General features: G+C 43.4%; 1 protein-coding gene across 1 annotated transcript in view; it reads left to right on the plus strand.

The window, feature by feature from the left end:
• SEC23A (SEC23 homolog A, COPII coat complex component) overlaps nucleotides 1-20083 on the plus strand; it is a 1668754-nt gene that overhangs the window by 1313584 nt on the left and 335087 nt on the right. The gene's annotated exons all lie outside the window — the stretch shown is intronic.

Consider the following 20083-nt stretch of genomic DNA (forward strand, 5'->3'; position numbering starts at 1 on the left):
CCTGATTTTGCTCACATCCCGCATGAGAAGGTGGAGGTGGGGGGCGGAGGGGGCAAAGCAATGTGATGTTTTCATCGGCTGAAAATAATTGGTCTTTTTTGTTAGGTGACCTACAAAAAGCCAAAATAATACATAGAACCGCTGTTACACCTTGATGATAGGTCAACACCAGGTCCTGCCAAGAGTCCAGTCCTTGCAGCTCGTACCTTAACGATTTATTTATTTATTTATTTTATTTGCATTTTTAAAGCGCAGCAGCTGCCCTAGGGCATCGTGGTGCTGTTAAAAGAAAGTTTACTTGACATGTTGATTCGGGGATGCCTTCCTCAAGATACAAAGAAAACCTTTATTGTTGTTATTTTTGTTGCGCTTCAAAGACCAGAAAGAATCCAGAACCCTTTAAAAATATGCTATAAAGAAACAGAGAAGACAGTAAAACCCTTATAAGTTAGCACATATTGTGTTTAAAGACGATCCTGCCACCTTGTCAACTGTTTTAACACTATACTTCAGACAAGTGATAGATAGGCAAATGCTGCCAGCCTCCTGGTACACTGCTATTTGATTCCATTATTTAAAAGAGGTAATTGCAACCACCCAAAAAATTATAGGCTGATTTCAGTCTTGGATGCTGATAGCAAGGTCTTTACAACCTTGATGTTAGAGCATGTGGTGGCCTGGTCTTGTGAGGCGTGGAGGTTACAAAAATATCAGACCGGATTTCTAAACAACTATAGTACTAATCTTAATGGTTTGATCCTGAAATTGGTACAAAGTCATGCCTGGAGTAGAAAAGTGAATGCAGTTTACATGGTAACTGTCGAGTTAACAGCGGCCATTGATAAGGTTGATAGAAACCATCTATGGCGTAAACTTGCAAGATAGGGTATACCCCATGGGCTGTTACGAGTACTCATTGCCATTCACTTTCATTCGAACATCCAAGTGAGAATGAACCATCAAGGAGCACTCACACACAAGATTTCAACACATGGAGTTAGACATGGGTTCATTCTTGCCCCGTTTGTTTAATCTCTGTGTCGGACGTGGGATAGTCATTAGCCAGTTAGGCATTTGCGTCACCTAAATGTAATAATCAGAGGCGAACTTGTCTCACTGACACTGATGACTTCTTGTTAGTTGATATGACCCCAATAGGGTTACAAAAACGAATTGATGCCTTTAGAAGATATGCAACAGAAAACAGTCTATACATTAACACTGGGGAAATGAAGGTAATAGTCTGTACTAAGAAAAGAAAACTGAAAGAACATGTTCGGTGGAACGGCAAAGAAAAGCTGGGGAATGTTGATCATTTCATTTATTTGGGAATTCGGATCTTTGGTAGATCGAATGAAGCTGATGTTAATGATCATCTCTTTACCAAGGCTAGGGGATTGGCAAACCAAATCAGCAAGATAGATGGAAGATTGGGTACATTTTCCATGCTACCAGCCTTAACATTTTATGAAGGCAAGATTATGCCAAAATTAATCTATGGCATAGAGATATTGGATCCCTCCACCTTGATTCTGCTGCCGGTATTGGAGGCAATGATTTGGAGAAGAACCTTAAAACTGCTGCAATCCATGCTAGGTGCAATGATTCGATATTAATTGGGGATTTGCTCATGAAAAAGCAGAGGGATTTGCAATTATTTTATTCTGTTTAGAATAGTCCTGTCTGCTTCCCCTAACATTTTGTATAAAGAGCTGAATGAGGTTTTGAAAAGTCAACATGCTTGTGGAATGGCTGGGTCCATCCAATCCTTTGCTTCCATGTGTGATGTTAAATGACGTGGGGTCTAATCGAGAGGAGCTTATGAACCGACCTGATAACACAAAAAAGAACTTGGGCGTCTGGGATTGGATTCAGACCAATAATGAAATGCATGGTCTCTCCTCGATGAATCATTTCTCAGAGGATCATAAAAGGCTAGGAACTCTGGCTCCATTCTTAGCGATATACCACAGCCGTCTAGTAAGATCAGAATTTCTCAGATTTAGATGGAATCTGGTATAGACAAAAGAAATTCTATTGAGAGAGAACATAATTTGTTAAGAGAAAGGCGGCATGTAGATTCTGTGAGGAAGTAAATAAGAACGAAAACCATAGAGACTCAGTGGTGGACTGTTCTCGATTTCAGCTAAACAGAATGAGATACTTTAAGCACTTTTTTCACTCACTATCATTTATTGATTTGGGTTCTTGTGGGAGAGATGTTTTAGCAGGCAGGAAACCATCAGACATGATTGCAATTGTGGGATTTTTGGGAACCTTGAAACTTGTGGATTTGGTGGAGGGATAGAGGTAAATGTTTTATTAAGGGAGTTTTCCTTTCCTTATGTGTCTAGTAATTTGTAAGGAACCTTTTTTTCTTACTTCCTATTATAGATAGAATGTTGATAAATTTTTTTAATGATTGTACTGTAGTAATTACCTGTTTTAGAGTCTATCTATATGGAATTATGAAGTTTTTTTATTTGATCTTAAATATCTGAATTTTGTTAAAGGTTTTAACCAGATAACAATAATAAAAAATAAATGTGTGATGCAGTTCCCTGGCCAGTCCCACATAAGGCTGGTGTTGGGGAGTTGAGAAAAACTCCAGGACCATCATCATCGTCCCAGTGGGGTAGTTCAAGAATTGTACAAAACCTACAGATTGTGAAAACCTCCCTATGGGAGCTACAACCCTTATTAAGAACTGTGAAAGACATTGGGGAACGAGCTAGGAGAAGGGAGTTTTTCTCCCAGCCCCACGAGAACTGTATGCAACTGTTTACTTTTTGTTGGGTTACGGAAAACCCAGAACTTTTGTGGAACTTTTGCTTTGAACAACCTGAGAGGCATTGGGATGTTTTACATCCAGTAGAAGGGCGTCATTCTTCTGGATTACGAACAGTAGCTGGACTTTATGGTGTTTTGTTGTAGTGACAGCGATAGAATGGGAACCTTTGTGACCGGGACAGTGCATTTTGTTTTGACTGGAAACCACCTTGCAGTTAGGGATAGATGGGTTTAGTTTTCATTTAATAAAAGTCTATATCAACCACTATTGCACCGCTTGGTCAGTCTCTTCATTCCTTGTCGCCACAATAGACCATGGAGCTTTTCATGTTATGGTAGGAATAGACCTAGCAGAGGCAACGTAGGCCAGGGACACTGCCATGCATATGCCAATACAACCTTATGTCCATGTATTGCCAATTTATGCCAATTATAGCTGCACATGTCGGTCTAGTAATCCTATGACAAGTAAAGACCCACATTCAAAGGTGCTGCCAAAATACAGTATGGCTAATGTATCCTCTGTTTTAGGATAAGACATCTCATGGCTGTTAGTCTTACAGCCAAGGTATGGTCACATGGTCAAAATATATAAATTACAGCTTTTGTTGTTATTATTATGGTCTTTATGAGCGCTGACCTTGCTTTGAGAAGCAACAGAGCCCTTTTCACCTATTACAGAATGGTGTACAGATATACAGATACCTTGACATGGAAATTGAGGAAGCAGTGTTCCTTTTTTATCCCTTGAATGGCCCTCAAGGCACCACACCATTAAGTAGCTCCTCCCATAATTTTCCTGCTCCTTTCTGAGCTCGCTCACAGTTCACAAGAATTTGAAAGCAATACTGAGATAGTTTTTTGTCATAGAGCTAATTCAATAAATGCTCACCTAACATGGAAGCACTTCTTAATTAAAGACAAATAATAAGATCTCCTGTTAGGTGAACATCTGCTGCTCAAATACAATCCACCCCAAGATAAATATTGTAGCACACACTTCAGGAGTTATATATTTCACAGAGTTCAACCTCAAAAGGGAAGAATTTATAGATCTATAAAACACAGGTGCCAACCTTGAAGTTGGATTTGTTAGGTTCCAATAAATATGAACTCAAAAAGGCAATGTTCAGCCAGTTGATCTGCATTACTGATCTCATCTGAGGCTGTTCTTGATATGGGGATTGAGGAAGCAGTATTTACTTTTTATCCCTTGGACTGCCCTCAATGCACCAATCCATTAAGTAGCTCCTTCCACATGTTCCCACCCATGTCAATGCCTGTTGCTTCATGCCAATATGATGCAGATTTTTAAAAACAAAACAATTTCTTTTTTCACTTTTGGATGTCAGCCATTTGCATATAGTTTCTTCAATTCTCATTACCTTATGTTAAAGATAATCAGGAGAAGATATAAAGATATAAACTAAAAAAAGAAGCACTTAATGTACTTAATGAATAGGAAAAGCTCCTCCTTGGCTTAAATTAAACTCCTGTCAGTAAGAAAACACAGTTGTCACTGTTGAAGCTGTACTTCTGTGAGATTTTAAGAGATCTGAACTTCAGAACTACAATCACTGAATCACTGGGTCTGCATCATTGATTCCAGATATGAGGGGGGGGGCAGAATATGCCTTGTTACCCCTTGAAGGACCCTCGAGGCACCAAACTATTAAGTAGCTCCTCCCACATTTCCTCGCTCTTTTCTGAGTTTGCCCAATGCATATTTTGAAAGCAATACTGAGGTGGTTTTCTGTTGTGGAGTTATTGCAACAATTGCACAACTTACATGGAAGCACTTACTAATCAAATAAAAATAGAAAGAACTCCTGCTAGGTGAACACCTGTTGCTAGAATGCAATCCCTCCCTACGTTTTGTAACGTACACTTCCAGAGTTGTATATTTCACAGAACTTCAACCTCAAAAGGGAAGCACTTACAAGTATATAAAATGCAGATGCCAACCTGGAACCTGTATTTCTGTGAGGCTCCAATAGATCGGATCTGCATCACTGATCTCGCCTGAGGCTGTTCCTGATATGGGAATTGAGGAAACAGTGTTCCCTTTTTATCCCTTAAATGGCCCTCAAGGCACCAAACCATTAAGTAGCCCTCATTTTCCCTGATCTTTTCTGAGCTGACCGACTCTTTATAAGATTTTATTTTCACTGGACTTTTTATTAGCATTTGAGTCGAACAAAATGCAATATGACACTTTATGAGTAAACCAAAAACCCCCAGATCCCCATTCACCCCACTCCTCCCTGGTCCTATGCTAGCCGTTTTCTCACTCTGCTGAGATTGTTGAGCCTTCGTGTCCACTTTTATAGAAGGCCTCCGCCCCTTCCCCCCTCTTGTCCATAAGCCTCTTGGGGCCCCAGACTTTACTGTGGTAGCTCGTGAGGTGGTCTGGTTCCTCATATCAGGCCCAATAGCCGCACCCTCTTTGGACACCAAGTTCTCTTGGCATCCTGCATGAGGAATTTCACCACAAGGTCCCAGTCCATGCAAAATTTCTGGTGTTCACCCAGGAGCGAGTAGGAGATCCACTCCATAGTCAGAAAGTCACAAACTTTGTCTATCCATTCGTGGTCCATGTGTGCAGCCTTGGGCTTACACTTCTGAGCTATTAACAGGGCCCCAGCCAAGACCAGGGTCACATATACTTTGTGCTGGGCCCTTGTGGGTAGTCTCTCCAGCTCTCCCTAAGCCCCAGTATAAACAGGCCCCTGTTAGCCCCCCGAGTCACTCCCAATAGGGGCCTTATTTGTTGGCAATGACGCAATAGCTTTCTTTACCTCGTCGAGTGTGATGGGTTTCTCCAGTTCCACCCTTTCCTGTGGGGTTACTCTGGGTAGATTACAGTCTTTCAGACAGTCCATTTGAACCTTAGGGCATAGTTGTCGGACTTGTATAGGGCAGAGTAGAATGCTGTGAGTTCCCTCGTAATTTCCAGTGTGTCTGAGCATTCACCCACTCCCGCCGCCTTTAATTTCAGGATAGTCCTCTCCCTTTCTCCCTTTCTTCCTTTCTTAGCATTCTAGCCATTAGCTTATCGGCTTTGTTGGCTTTCACATAATACCTTTCTCTGAGGCTGGCAAGCGAACGTTCCGCACATCTGGTCTGCAGGGTCTCTATTTGGCCCCTAATTGCCCTATACTCTCTTCTAATTTCACCACTTGACCCTGAAGCCATTCTTAGCATTACCTTTTTCAATTTAGACTCTAGCTCCTATTCCATGCGTCTAGACTCCCTATCTCTCTTGGCCTTGATCGCTATTATTTTCCCTCGTACTGTAGCTTTGAACGCGTCCCAGACCGTGCGGAGGTTGATGTCAGGGCTTCCATTATTTTGGAAGAATTCCTCTATTTCCTCCCCTAGCTCCTCCTCCCTGAACATATATGCTGGGAGTCACCACCTCCATAGTCCTGGCCCTCCCTCCTTCTGATCTTTAATTTAATGGGAACGTGATCTGACAGTGTTATTGCCCCACCTCGATATCTGCTATTTGACCCGCTAGAATGCGTGAAACCCACATATAGTCTATTCTCGAGGCAGTTTTGTGCACGTGGGAGTAGAATGTATATCCCTTCGCGTCCCCCCTTTTCTCTCTCCAAGTGTCAACAAGTGCCAGGCCCTCAATTTTCCCTTTAAGCTTCTTCGAGGGTTTGTTGTGGGAGTATGTGACTCTTGCGCTCCTGTCCCTGTCTGGGTCCCAAGCTAAGTTGAAATCGCCCTTGACGATAATTTTCCCTTTCGCGAACCCCTCCTGTTTCTGTTTAGTGGATTGTATAAACCGGTCCTGACCCACTTTCGGGGTGTAGAGGATGGCCAGTGTGAAGATTTCCCCTCTTCCCTGGAGATCCAGTGCAAGGAATCGCCCCCTGTTATCCCTAATATGATCTATCACTGTGAGGTCCACATTGTTTTTTATTGCTGTAAGGACTCCCCTTTTTTGTCAGCCTTGTTGGCTTGTTCCATTTTACTGTATCCCTGGATTCTCAACTTAAATTTGTCCCTTCTGTGTCCTGAAGGGTGACCATATCCGGGGTTTCTCTCTTTAGGAATTGATCCAGCTTCTTTCTTTTTATTGCGAGTTAAGGCACTTGATATTCAGTGTGTGAACACATAGTGTATTTGGCCTGGCCATCTAATGGGGGTCGCGTGTGTTCTCTGTGTCATGTGTCAATGCACTCGTTCCCTTTCGGACCAGGTTTCCCCCCTCCCTCCACTCCCCCCTCTCTGCACCCACTTCTCTCCTTCCCACTTTACACCCCACCCCTTGCTTGTGACCCAACCAGCCTCTGGCCCCCCGATCTGCCTCCTCTGGGATTTGGTGCACTACCACACCCAGTGCGCCCCCTTGCAGGTCCCTCTTGACCCATAACTTACTCCCAAGATGTCTCTTTCCGTGTATCCCCCCTACAGGTTAGTGTTCCATATCCCCTCCCCAGGAAACTTTGATGCCCTTGATTATTCTTGTGAAATCTCCCCTCCCGGGTTCCACCCAGGAGTTTCTCCTCTCTCCTTTGGCCCTTGCGTCTGTCTTGACTTTTTCTTTGTTCCTTGAGTACACCATTCCCATGACTTTCTCCCCAGGTTGGATTTTGGTGTGCCCTGATCTTCGCTGTTGGCTGCCTCTGACTCAAGGCCAAGAAGGGCTGCACCCTCCTCAGCTGTTGTTATTCTCCTTTGCCTTCCTTTGTGTTCAAAGATTAGCCCGAAAAGGAACATACATCTGTATCTAGATCCCTTTTTCATCAGCTCCTGTGTGACCGGGAACATCAGTTTCCTTTTTGTGAGGGTGACCTGGTAGATGTCCTGGTAGAGCTGTACGGTGACCCCCTTGCAGTTAAGATCTTTCTCCTGTCTTGACATCCCCAGGTTTTTTTCTTTCTGAGTGTAATCATGCATGGCTACCAGAACATCCCGTGGGCGCACCTCTGGTTCGTTTCTCTTCGGTCCCACTCTGTCCACCCGGATCTCAGCGGGTCTGGAGAGGAAACTAGGTCTGTGAATAACTGTTGGATTGTGTGGCATAGTTCTGCATCTCCCACTATCTGTGGAAGTGACTTGATCCTGATATTCACTCTCCTCAACCTGTTGTCCAGGTCCTCTGTCTGGATTTCCATATCATGGGTGGCCCTGGCCAGGTGCTCCATCAAGTCCTCCATCTTGTGCGTGTCGTCAGCCATGTCCTGCAGCGCTCGCTCGTTCAGATTCACTCTTGCTTCCAGGGAGCGCAGATCACTCATCACCTCCCTAAAAGTCCCCGACAGGTCCTCCCTCATCCTGTCCATTTGTGATTGTACGGTTGAGGCCATTCTTCCCCTGGAAGGATTGGAGTCATCGTTCAAGGATCTTTTGTGTGACTTTTTGGTCTGCTGGGCCCTCTGATGGCTTGTCTTGTGATGTGGTTACAACCTCCCTGACCCCCTCTTGCTCCATGTCCGATTGGGCTCCCACTTCCTTTCTCCACTACCTCTGGATCAACCCTCTTGAGTCTTTTTCTTCCCCCTTTTTGCCGGTGTCTGGTCAGGATCTTTCCTTCTGTTTTTAGACATTGTGTTGTTCGACCAATGTAGATCTTGGGGGTTCTTGTGGCGCCTGGCTTCCTTCAGTTGGACGGGGTGCAGACCCCCTCTGCCTATCCCCCGTGCCAGTTTTCTCTCCTGCTCCTGCAAGGGTACCTGTCTCCTCTGAGGCCCCAAATCCCAGCGTGGGCGATTTCCTGGCCTACTTTTGATATGGCCCCTTCTGTCAAGTGTTCGTTCGGCTCCTGTCGGTTAGATTGCCTGTGGAGTCTGGGGTAAGGTTTTACTTTGGTGGTCAGCTCTCTGCAAGTGGATAGCCTGCCTTTTCCCAGGTGGACCAGGCCTCCCTTGCGCTGCACCTGCAGTATGATATGATATGGCATTTATAACGCGCCTATACACAAGTGTTTCAAGGCGCGACGAGGCAGGGGAGGGGGAACAGATGGAAGACATACACCGATCTTATTAGGCCAGGTTACATTGAGATCGCGCAAGTGAAGGGGAGGGGGATAAGTGCAGGAGGTAAGGGGGAGGGGGGCAGTGCAGTATATGGGATCGACATTGAAATAAAAGAATACATAAAAGCAAAAGTAGAAGTGCAGCCAGCTGGTGGCAAGTGCAAGGGTAAGGGCAGATATCAGGTGTCAAGTGCAGGTAGGGGACTATAGGGATACAGAAAACAGTCCGCAGGTGCCAGGGTTGTCAGGGAGGCAGTGCAGGTGTGCAACTGGCGGGGGAGTGGACCTGGGCCGGAGATCAGAGGGTAGCCAGGTGACCAGTGCAGTTGCAGTTTCAGCCAGGAGTTAAGCAGGGGAGAGGATGAGAGAAAGCAGAAGCAAAGAGGAAGGATTTTAGGTGCTTCCGGAACCGGAGATGGTTCTCCTCAAGTTTCAGGGAGGTAGGGAGGCTGTTCCAGAGGGAGGCCCCAGCGGAAGAAAGAGATGTACCACCAACTCATTGCTTGGAGAAGCGACTGACCCTGAGGGAGTTGGAGGCGGATAAGTGTACAGCTCGAGAAGGAAGATATTTAGTAAGAGAGAATTGAAGGTATTGAGGCCCAAAAAGGCCTTGTGGACAATGCATAAGGTTTTGAACTTAATCCTCGCAGCCGCTGGGGGCCAGTGCAGAGATTTCAGTGCTGGAGAGATACGATCCCTGGGCTTGAGGCCAAGGACAAGTCTCACATTCCTGTTCTGGATGAGTTGCAGACGGCAGAGAGAGAAGAAGGCAGGTTTAGAAAGAGGCTGTTGCAGTAGTCCAGCCTAGAGAGAACCAGACCTCTGGAGACTGTGAGCTTCTGGGGGAAGGCGAGGAAAGGAAGAATACCTCTGAGGAGGTGCACTTAGAGATGTGAGGAGAGAAGGAGAGTGTGGAGTCAAAGATGACCCTGAGGTTTTTAGCCTCTGGGCTTTAGGTTTTCTTTAATTCCAGAGGGGGGTTACTGTTCCTTTGTTGGGAGCTCCTCCTTCACTCTGTGGAGCCCTTTGGGGTTGATCCTGTCCTACCTTCGCCCCCCGGGGGCTCTGTGTGCTGTTGTTATTTGATGCCCGGTGAGGAGAAGTGCCGGCAGTTGGGGTCCTCCCTCCCAGCTCCACTGCGACTGTCTTCTAAACTCCGACCCATGGTCTCGCGGTGCAGAGGGTGCAAGAGGTCTCAGATGGGCAGATGGAGGATCTGCTGTTATGCAAGCAGGGGGGTCCGGCCCTACCTTTGCTGGTTCATTGGGCTGCTCAGGGGGTGCAGACACGGCCCGGTCCCCTCTACCCCCACACTGCGCTCCTCCTCTGGACAGCGTTTTGCTGGCTGCTCCTCGCGAGGCTCCAGGAACTTGATGGATGTAGCCGAGGACAGTCTGGGACTCCGCTTCTCAGGGAGTCTGATCTCTGCTGCGCCTGGGTGGCTGATCTGGGAAGTTGACAGGTGAAATGTCCCCTGGGTTGCTCGTTGTCCCTCAGTCTGACCAAAAGGAGCTGTGCCCCACCGCATGAAGGAGCTGTGCCCCACCGCATGAAGGAGCTGTGCCCCACCGACCTGCCGCATTGCCCCTGAGCGGTGCAGTCCTCAGACCTCGCCCGCTTGCTTCCTCTTGGTGGTGCAGAGGCGGGTTGGGCACCTTATTTCGGAAGGTATTCAGGTTTTATCTGCTTCTAAGGCTTTTGTTAGCCGTTGGATTGCACGGGAGGGTTAAGCTACGGCGTTCAAGATCTTCTTGTGGCCTGCGGGGGACAGAGCACACCTCACGGTGTGTTCCCCACGGCAGCCATCTTGGAAGTCTCTTTATAAGATTTAGAAAAGCAATACTGAGATAGTGTTCTGTCGTGGAGCTATTGCAACAAATGCTCACCTAACATGTAAGCACTTACTAATTAAAGAAAAATAGAAAGATCTCCTGTTATATATCTATTCCCCTACTTTCATATGCCAAGTGCATCTTCAAATGACCAGTGATCCCACGCAATTCTACTTAATGCCTCATGCACCTAGTACCCCAAAAATTTCAGAGGAACAGCCAACTGGCACAAAACACCACACACAGTATTACAAAATAACCATTTATTTCTTTTTATCACAGAAATATTTTTTTCTAAATGTCAAATTTGTAGAGGCAATATTCAGCATGTTTGTATCCAAAGGTTCATAACAAACCAACTGAAAGGGAACCCATAACACCTTAACCCATTTTGCTCCATACATGGATCGTTATCAGGAGGACCACGAGGCTGACCCTACAGAGTTGATATACCGGTGATCATACATGCCATTGATCATACATAATAGAACAAATACCCAAACTGACGACCTGACCACCACTAAGCAGTTTTTTTAGAGCAGATCAAAATATATAATTGCAGCAACAAACTAATAAATCCAAAACAAGTATGATTCCAAATACCTACAGACACAAGTACCTCAACCATAAGACCCGTACCAGGGAGTGCAGGGGGGGAGGAGGAGGAAGAAGAAACAGGAGACAAAGGGAACAAAACGGGAATGAAGACACGCTCAGAATACAGGAAGGACCAAACCTCAAGGAGGTAAACCTGATCCTCAACTTATCGGACAGGACACCGGATGACACTGAAAATAAAGTACTTAACAGAGGATTATCCTTTGCTCTACACAACAGGTTTGACTACACCAACTTGCAAGTGGACACATTCAAGTTTATCAGAAAGCCGAAAGCAGAAAGCTGAAAGAAATTCTTTCAGACCCTAGATCCTACCAGGGAGGAAAGCAAATCTGATCCTTTCATAAGCCCTCTAAGCATCAGAAATCTCACAGAGACACAGATACTACTCTCTATTGAGGACAACATTGAACTACCTAGGGAGGACCTAATTGACCACCTTGGCATATATACCAACACTAATATAAAGTAACCTTAAACGCAAGTCTAAGTTTATACCAATCATAAAACAGGACAACTGTATTGATGCCTTCTACAAGGCAGTCATTAAGGACATAGAAATAAAGATGAATAACAAACAACCTAATAGAAACAGGCACATTATGAATCTCAATCCCAGAAAACAGGCAGCATTGAATAACATCACATCCTATCAGGACATAATAATCAAAGAAGCCGACAAGGGGGTAACATTGTGGTTCTCTAAAACGCACTATATCAAGATGGCTGAGGAACACTTGAAAAACCCTGGATGTTACAAAGAAACAAGCAGACTATTCATTAATAGTGTTCGCAACAAAATGAATGACTTGATTATTAAATGGCATGGTAAACAAATAATTAATGATGATAAAAGGGCCTTCTTATGTAAAAACAAACCAAGAATACAGACTATTTACTTCCTACCTAAAATCCACAAGGAATATGGGACACTCCCAGAGGTGGGAAGAAAACTACATGCTGGGTACGAAGGACGTTAAAGCACTATACACCTCTATTGACCACAAACTTGCAATGGATAATATCGACTTCACATTCCAAAATATATCAGCATTTTACCACCTATATATAGAAATGTTAAGAGTTTCTAGCATTTGTATTGAAAAGCAATGTGTTCATTTTTAATGACAAACTGTACCAACAAACAAAGGGGATAACAATGTGGATAAGCTTTGCTCCATCGCTGGCCAATTTGTTTGTGGGGGAATTCGAACAAAAACATGAAACACCACATCATAATCTATCCCAATCTGTTGTTAAATGGCGGAGGTATATCAACAATGTTTTCATTATATGGAAAGGCAATGCTACACAATTTGATGAATAGCGTGAATTCCTTAACACAAACAACTTTGGACTAACATGCACACTAGAAAAAGGTGCAGACAAAAAAACTACCTGGACCTATGCGTCCATATCGAAGAAGGAGAGATACAAACCAGAACCTTTTGCAAAAAGACTGAGGCTAATGCGACACTCCATGCAGAGAGTGCACACTTAAACACCATCAACAACACACCCACCGGGGAATTTGTTAGAGCTAGGAGAAATTTTAGCACAGACATAACATACAGGAAAGAATGTGAAACATTTGAAAACCGATTCCTCCTTAGGGGATACTCTAAGCAATGCGTCACTAAAGCTACAGACAAGGGAACAACACAGAATATAGAGGAACTTTTGACACCCAAAGGTTATAGGTAAGCAAACCAAAAAGGACAATTTTGGACTTATTACCCAATACTCTGATGACAACAGGACTGTGAGGAGAATTTATCGTAAAAACAGGCACATACTCAAGTTAGACCCTGATCTCAAGGACTACATCAAAGAGCAACCTGACATAGTTTACACCAAAGCTCCCACTATTGGCATGAAAGTTAGCCCAAGCTACATGAACAATACAACACACGAAAGACAAACCAGCATAATCACTGGTAAACCAATACTAGGATTCTACTAGCTGCAGCATGTGCAAACATGCCAACAATAATGTGCAATCACACACCACCAAACAAGGACGTACTTTCAATGTGAAGGAATTCATAAACTGTAAAACTACCTGTGATTTATATAATTGTCTGCATCTGTGATAAGCTATATGTGGGCAGCACCATTAGAGAATTACGTGTAAGAATTAAAGAGCACATAAGCAGCTTAGCAGCTCTAGAGAAAAGAACAGCATTGGCAGGACACTGGAACACAGAACACTCCAAAGACAAGACCAGCAACATAACATTCTTTCGGGATCAAACACATTGAATCAGACCCTACATGGGGTGACAGAGAGAAAAGACTGAGACAAGGAGAGGCCCAGTTGATCTGTAATTTACTGACAGTCAACAAAGGCCTTAATACGGATAATTAACTGCATTACTTTCTGTGATATATGCATAGCAATAAGCAACCACTGCCATGCAATGTCTGTCTTAGTAGAGTGATTTTAAGCCTGACAGTATTATGTCACTAGAAGCCCCTCGCAAAAGCCGCCACTTTGTAACCTTATCACCACTCACACTCACTAACGTACTGCATGGTCTCTTATATAACTGTTGAATTATGACTCTTAGGAGGCGCAGATTATGCTCAACCATGAGCAACCACCTTGGAATTTTACAATAATAATCCCCTAATAGTAGTCGCAAGCTATGTGCACCACTATACTATGACAATGCGTATCATTGTACGTAAGACATTTCCAATGTGAGGTTAGTCTTGCATCCAAGCGGAACACTGAAGTAATACTTAATTACTACTAACATTAGTATATTGAAGATTGTTCTTGAATAGCTCTCCACTAATCAAGATACACTCACGCATCATGAACCAAGGTGCGCATGTCGTCAACACGGCAAACAGTGCGCATGATGTCGCCGCGCAATTCTTTGCAGGACGTCCGGCCGGAAAAACACAGAGAATTAAGATGGTGCTCCAGGACAGGAACTGGACGCCGGCTCCCATGAATTCAAATCCTCTACAATCGCTGACAAGGTAAGAACCCAGGAACTCTTGCATGACTTAGATCATACCCTAACTGTAATTAAGTACTGACCTTCATCTTTAAACCGACATGACTCTCGACTACCTACTCAAACCTGATAGCCCTACACCAATTGTTTAGGTAAGGACACCAATGCATCGCGCCCGCCTCCGAGATATGTTATTACAGTCTAGTACCTGACTGACCCATCTTTCTAACCCACTAGGGCTTGTTTCACTCTCCTGGAGAGTGACAGCTAACCATGGACCGGATTTCAACCACACATTTACCCACAGAAGTTTACAATACCGCTCCTAAAGCGACTGCGAATTTCACACAGATACCTACCCGCTACGGCGTACAATAGGTAATGACATTTTCTCTTCTTTTGACCTCTCTGCTACTGAACAGGACAATAGTGTAATATCTTCCAATACCCTGTCCCTCTGTCTTTATTTAGAGCGACTCAGGACTATTATGTATTGGTCCTCTCGGCAGCCAAATGTGGCGCACAGACTGCCTACTTGTATGGGATCCGCCGGGTAATATACCAGATATTTTTATACCAATCGGGATGTTTAAAGACACAAATTTGCACAGAGCACACAGAAATGTCAGAACAATCACAGGCTCAGCACCCTCACCAAGAACACGGAGCACGGCCTAAATGGAACACAATTCACACTTAAACTACCACACCCCCACCTTGTTACCAAATACAAATTTAACAGAGCTAGATGCACAGACTTAACTATGACCTATCACCATCAAATACTCCACCATAGAATACTTAATAACCGCCACGCCACCAGGCTCTTGATTTAATGCTAACCAGCATACTAAATTGCTCTACTCCCATGCTTCTCTAACTCTTCGTTTCTGTCTCCCTTTTTCCCCCCTCTGCCTCATACCTTCTTATCTCAACAGATAACATTGCAACTGAATGTACTTGCTAGATAAGCTATTGACTACACGCATGAACAGAATTGTCTTGTAATGTACCGTTGCATAATAATCGCATGAATAAGCACTTTTAAGTGCGATGATCTGTAAACCACTGAGGATTCCAATCTGATACTACGACTGTAACATATATAATGATCTCATATATGTCATGAACTAATGTAATTGCATGTACTAAGTATTGGTTACTATGCCTTGACAAAGCCTGATTAAGGGTGAAACATATGCACATGCTACCACCAGGTCTATCTATGTTGGCACGTAATAGACTGATTCTGAGCACCTACTTCACAGCTCAATTCTAGAATAAACACTTTAATTACAAATATTCAAATTGTACATCTACTTATATTTCCTAGCGCAGTAATTAGCCTAACTGTTCTCTCCCCAACATTTTGCACCCCTGGACTGACTAAAAATGAATATCAGTCTTAGTTCAGCCACTGCAGCAGGGATCCCAACCAATTGTTTGCATACCCAACTATCTGATATGTGTTGGCGCACAGGCACTATATTCACTTTACCCTCCAAACTCCATTGATCACAAATATTTGTGCTGTTTGGCAGTGGCATATATGGTTAAGTAGACCTTGCTAGGACTCAAACCATGATCTGCAGAACACAGGTAGATCCTTGCAATGAGCATGCAACCATCTGAGCTAGCTTACAGCCAGTTCTCCTTAAATGTGTATACCACAGCATTTGGTAATGCTTTGGCTCTGGTGGTTACATTTCTTAATTGCATAACACTTACTATCACAGTGGCATAAGCAGTGACATATGTCACTGCCCACTAGTAAACCTGATAATAGCTGTGCTATATTTTGTTTAAAAAAGGACTGGAGGGGGGACAGGAGAGGGTTATTGGTAGATAACCTAATACATGTTTCTTTTTAACTGCACCATTGATTAAATAGGATATATGTCACAATTGGATAGCCCAGCTAGTTAAAAGCTCAACTCTGATACGTGCCAGGCTGTACTTTCCAAGTTCATATTTCAACAGGGCTGATCAGCGAGTCATCCGTCTGACGTTGATAAATTAAGTACTTTTACATTTCATAGTAATAACACCTATTTTTACAGCGCTTCGAAACAGGAGGCATCAGGAATCTGACGTAAAGCGCTATACATAATAACATGATATAACTATTCTACCTGGATACAGAAAACTCTAGACCACAGTAACGGAACATGTGGAGTATTTATGCACAAAATCATAGGCCTCAGAAACATAAAACAATCAAGTTGACTCCAAATAGGAAGTTCTGTGTTTGGGGCATCCAATCTGCCTGGCATATATACTCAAAAACTAATCTACAGCTACACCGTTAAAATTGAGCACATGAGAAATGCAAACTTCACAGTTTGGATTCTGAAAATAAGTAGGGCTCTAAGAATGTGCTTTATTTTGTTCATACTGCCTCTGCATTCCAGAACCAGTCGGTCGCAGAGGCAGTGCCCGGGGTCACAGTGAAGTCACCAGACCCTGGTTACCCCCAAATGATGTACATGTGAGAATATTAGAGGGGGCTAGGGAGGGAGTGAGAAGTGGTTGTGAGAGTAAACATGTGACTGGAGGTGAAAGTGGTCTTGAAAGGTAGTAGTATGGAGGAGGAAGTAGTAACATTGAAGTGTGGAGGCAAAGTGGTAGGTGGAGCAATAAAGATCGGAGGGACAGAGGAGGAAGACGCATGAAGTAGATGGAGTGAAGGTGGGTGGAGTTTGGAGCAGGAGAAGTAGTCAGAGGAGAACATCAGATAGAGAGAAGGAAGGATAGGACTATGTGGGCGTGATAGGAAGAAGACCGAGTTGGTCATCGTGTCTACAAAGCACACCATAAAATTTATTTTAGTCAGCTAACCACTTTGGTAGTGTAGGGTCAATCTTGACAGTCCGTGAGGGAGTTTAGACAGCTAAGGAATTGGCCTTTTGGTTGTCCTGTACAACAAAGTCAGAACGTAGACAGTAGGGAGAAACCAGCTGTATGTACTAACGTGGGGAGTAGGAACTCCTGGGTTAGTGAGGGAGTCGTGCTTTTAGACGAGGGAGAGAGAGGGACGCCTTAGTGCCCTAGAAAAACCCTTGAACTGTCTCTGGGAGTTGGAGTTTTCATTGTGCCTTCTGTAACACCAGAAATAATCAGTCCTTGCGATCACATTGGCTGAAAATATCTTGGCCCGTATTCCCACTGACAAGCACTTTTATAGTCTTGCTTAATGGACATGCTCGAAATTTCACTGGAAAACAAGCTGTGGCAAAGCAAAATCGAATGTTACATCGGAACCCCTTAAAGTCCACTAGAAGGGAAGAAAATGTAAGGGCTTTACTTGCATAATAAAACTAGGGTGTGTGGAAAAGATTTTATTTTTATATTGATATTATTTTATTTCTTCTTTCCCGCACACTATTAATTCATTATTTGCACATGTAAAAAGTGGGAAAGTTGGTCCTTTCCATATACAATTGCTTGGGGAGTCTAGGTAATCGAAACCTACATCAGCTCTATAAGGATGGACTTGCCCAGGACTATGGCAAATACATCTTCTAAAATTAATTGGAATACAGGATTGGCTACCACCTGGTGATCAAGATACCCCACAAAACATAGACACACGTCTTGTGATGGTATGCTAAGAATGTTAAACGGCTAGTGATTACCCTCCCAAGGTAGATGCCCACCTTTCTTCATAATTTGTTTTTGATTGCTTCTCTTTAAATTGAAAATAATGATGTTTGGAGAATAGGCAACCTATCACATCATATGAAGAATATCTCTCACTGCCATCACCCATATAACCTCATGTGTTAATTTGCAAGTTTGTGGACCCAGTACTGGTAGGTTATGCCTTTAATAAAAGAGAACCAATTTATGTCAATTCATTCAATGAATTTGGTCTGAGGACCCTCATTTCTCAACATGTGTGAGACATACTATTATAGACTATACAGTTAACTAGTTATGCTAGTTAATAGCGCTTGCCCCTGAAGTTAACTGCGAAATATAAATATAGTCAACAGATATTTCTATACAATAGTTATCCAAGAAGTTGGATTTATTATGATCCACGTTTTCTTCGGATTACAGCCTGTAATCAGAAGAAAATGTGGAACTTCAGGGGTGAGCATGATTAACTAGCATAACCAGTTAACAGTATACCATACATGAGGTTAAGGGTTGAACCTCAAAATACTGGTGATGCAGCATGCCACACTACATATAATCGGGGGTTATGTGCACTAAGAAGCGGTCATAACCTGACTCTTGTTTCATTTATTATTGACTATAATTGAGGAGGTACAGAATTCCAAGGAAGCCCCAAGACTATTGCAAAAGTGACCACTGCAGTCAAACATTTACCTTGACATTAATTCCTAGTGAGAGCAAGGAATATTATCAATCATGGTAACATGATGGGCTAGACCTTAAGGTGAAGCCCAAGCCCACATTGTTTATGAATTTCATTGAAGGATGGATGTCTTGGCTGCTTGGGTGGTTTGGGCACCAAGTAATAGTGCCATGGAGGAATTGCAAAACCGTGTAGTATGTTGGTGGGAAAGCTTTCGTGGGGGTTTGGAAGGTTTGGTGATGATTGTTTATGTGCACGTTCGTGTCTCACTTTTTTTAGATCTATGGAATTTATGACATAATTGCAAGGTCTTAATACTACCATGTATCTTCAGTTGGCTGATGTGGCAGGTCAGAAGAGAGACACAGACTCTGATCTCCCATCTCAGTATTGATTTATTAAATGAAAAGTACAAAACTCCAAATGTTCCCTCTATCTACTAAGGATGTTTCCTACCTAATGAAACCAGGGTTCTCGTCGGTCATCAGTGATAGTCCAAATCAAGATCAGTCCACTGTCCAGAACTACCATACCCTGACGCTACCACTATCAGAACAACACAAAGCACAGGAAAATGATCCCTTCTCCTGTGAGCTGGTTCTTTACCACCTTCAATTCAGTACCAGATTTGTAAGTAGTTCTTGGTAGCTACTTTTATCAAGTCCCACAGTTTTGACACTGGATCTTTACAAGTTTCAAGGATACTTTCTCTTTGTCTACTCCTTCTCTCCTTTTTATACTCTTCTTGTCTCATCCCTTGGTTCTTTGTTTTCTATCTATTCAGACTTAAACGTTTATTTGTATTCAATGTCCACCCTTTTTCTTGACTTGGATGAATATGAATGTACCCATAATGATTCTTACTCTTATTTATTCTTGATACTCTGTCTTGACTAGGACGAGTGTGAGCGTACTTTAACACAGTAGGCCGACAGGTTTACCTTATCTGTTCCTCTCTAGCACCCAAACAAAACATGTGGAAACACAGAAAAAGAAAGGATATCGAGCAATTTTTGTTGTTGTCACCTTTTACCTAGGTATCTGTCCCTGACAAAGACTCCAACTGTCCTTAGGTGTGGGCGTCTCACCCTAGCCGACGATGATGAGCCGCCTATCTTGGTTAAGGGTAAAGAGAGAAATCTTACCCTATCTGTCCACTTCGCCAATACCCTGTGTATCTCCAAATGTAACTTCACAGTAAAAAATCTTAAAAAGTAAATTATTGAAAAATGGTATAGCTGCACTTGTATGTTTATACAGTTTTATTTGTTACTGCCCAGTCTACTTGTAAATAAACTCTCAATCAGCACCAAACATACTGCTGTTTCAAGTTGAGGACTTCTTCCACTTCAATGCAGGGAGAATGTCCTACTGGCACACAAACAGTCTTCACTTTCAATCAATGTGAGACTTCCGTTTCTGAGAGGGGGTGCCATTCTCATTATGCACATCCTCACTTGTCATTCAACCAGTTTCGGTAGCACTTATCTGATTTTGCCACCTTCTTCAGGACAGGTTGGTGCGGGGTCCCTTCCAAACCACCTTATTGCACCTTCTG

This window comes from Ambystoma mexicanum, chromosome 14, assembly GCF_040938575.1.
Source record: "Ambystoma mexicanum isolate Mex_15411 chromosome 14, UKY_AmexF1_1, whole genome shotgun sequence".
NCBI lineage: Eukaryota > Metazoa > Chordata > Amphibia > Caudata > Ambystomatidae > Ambystoma > Ambystoma mexicanum.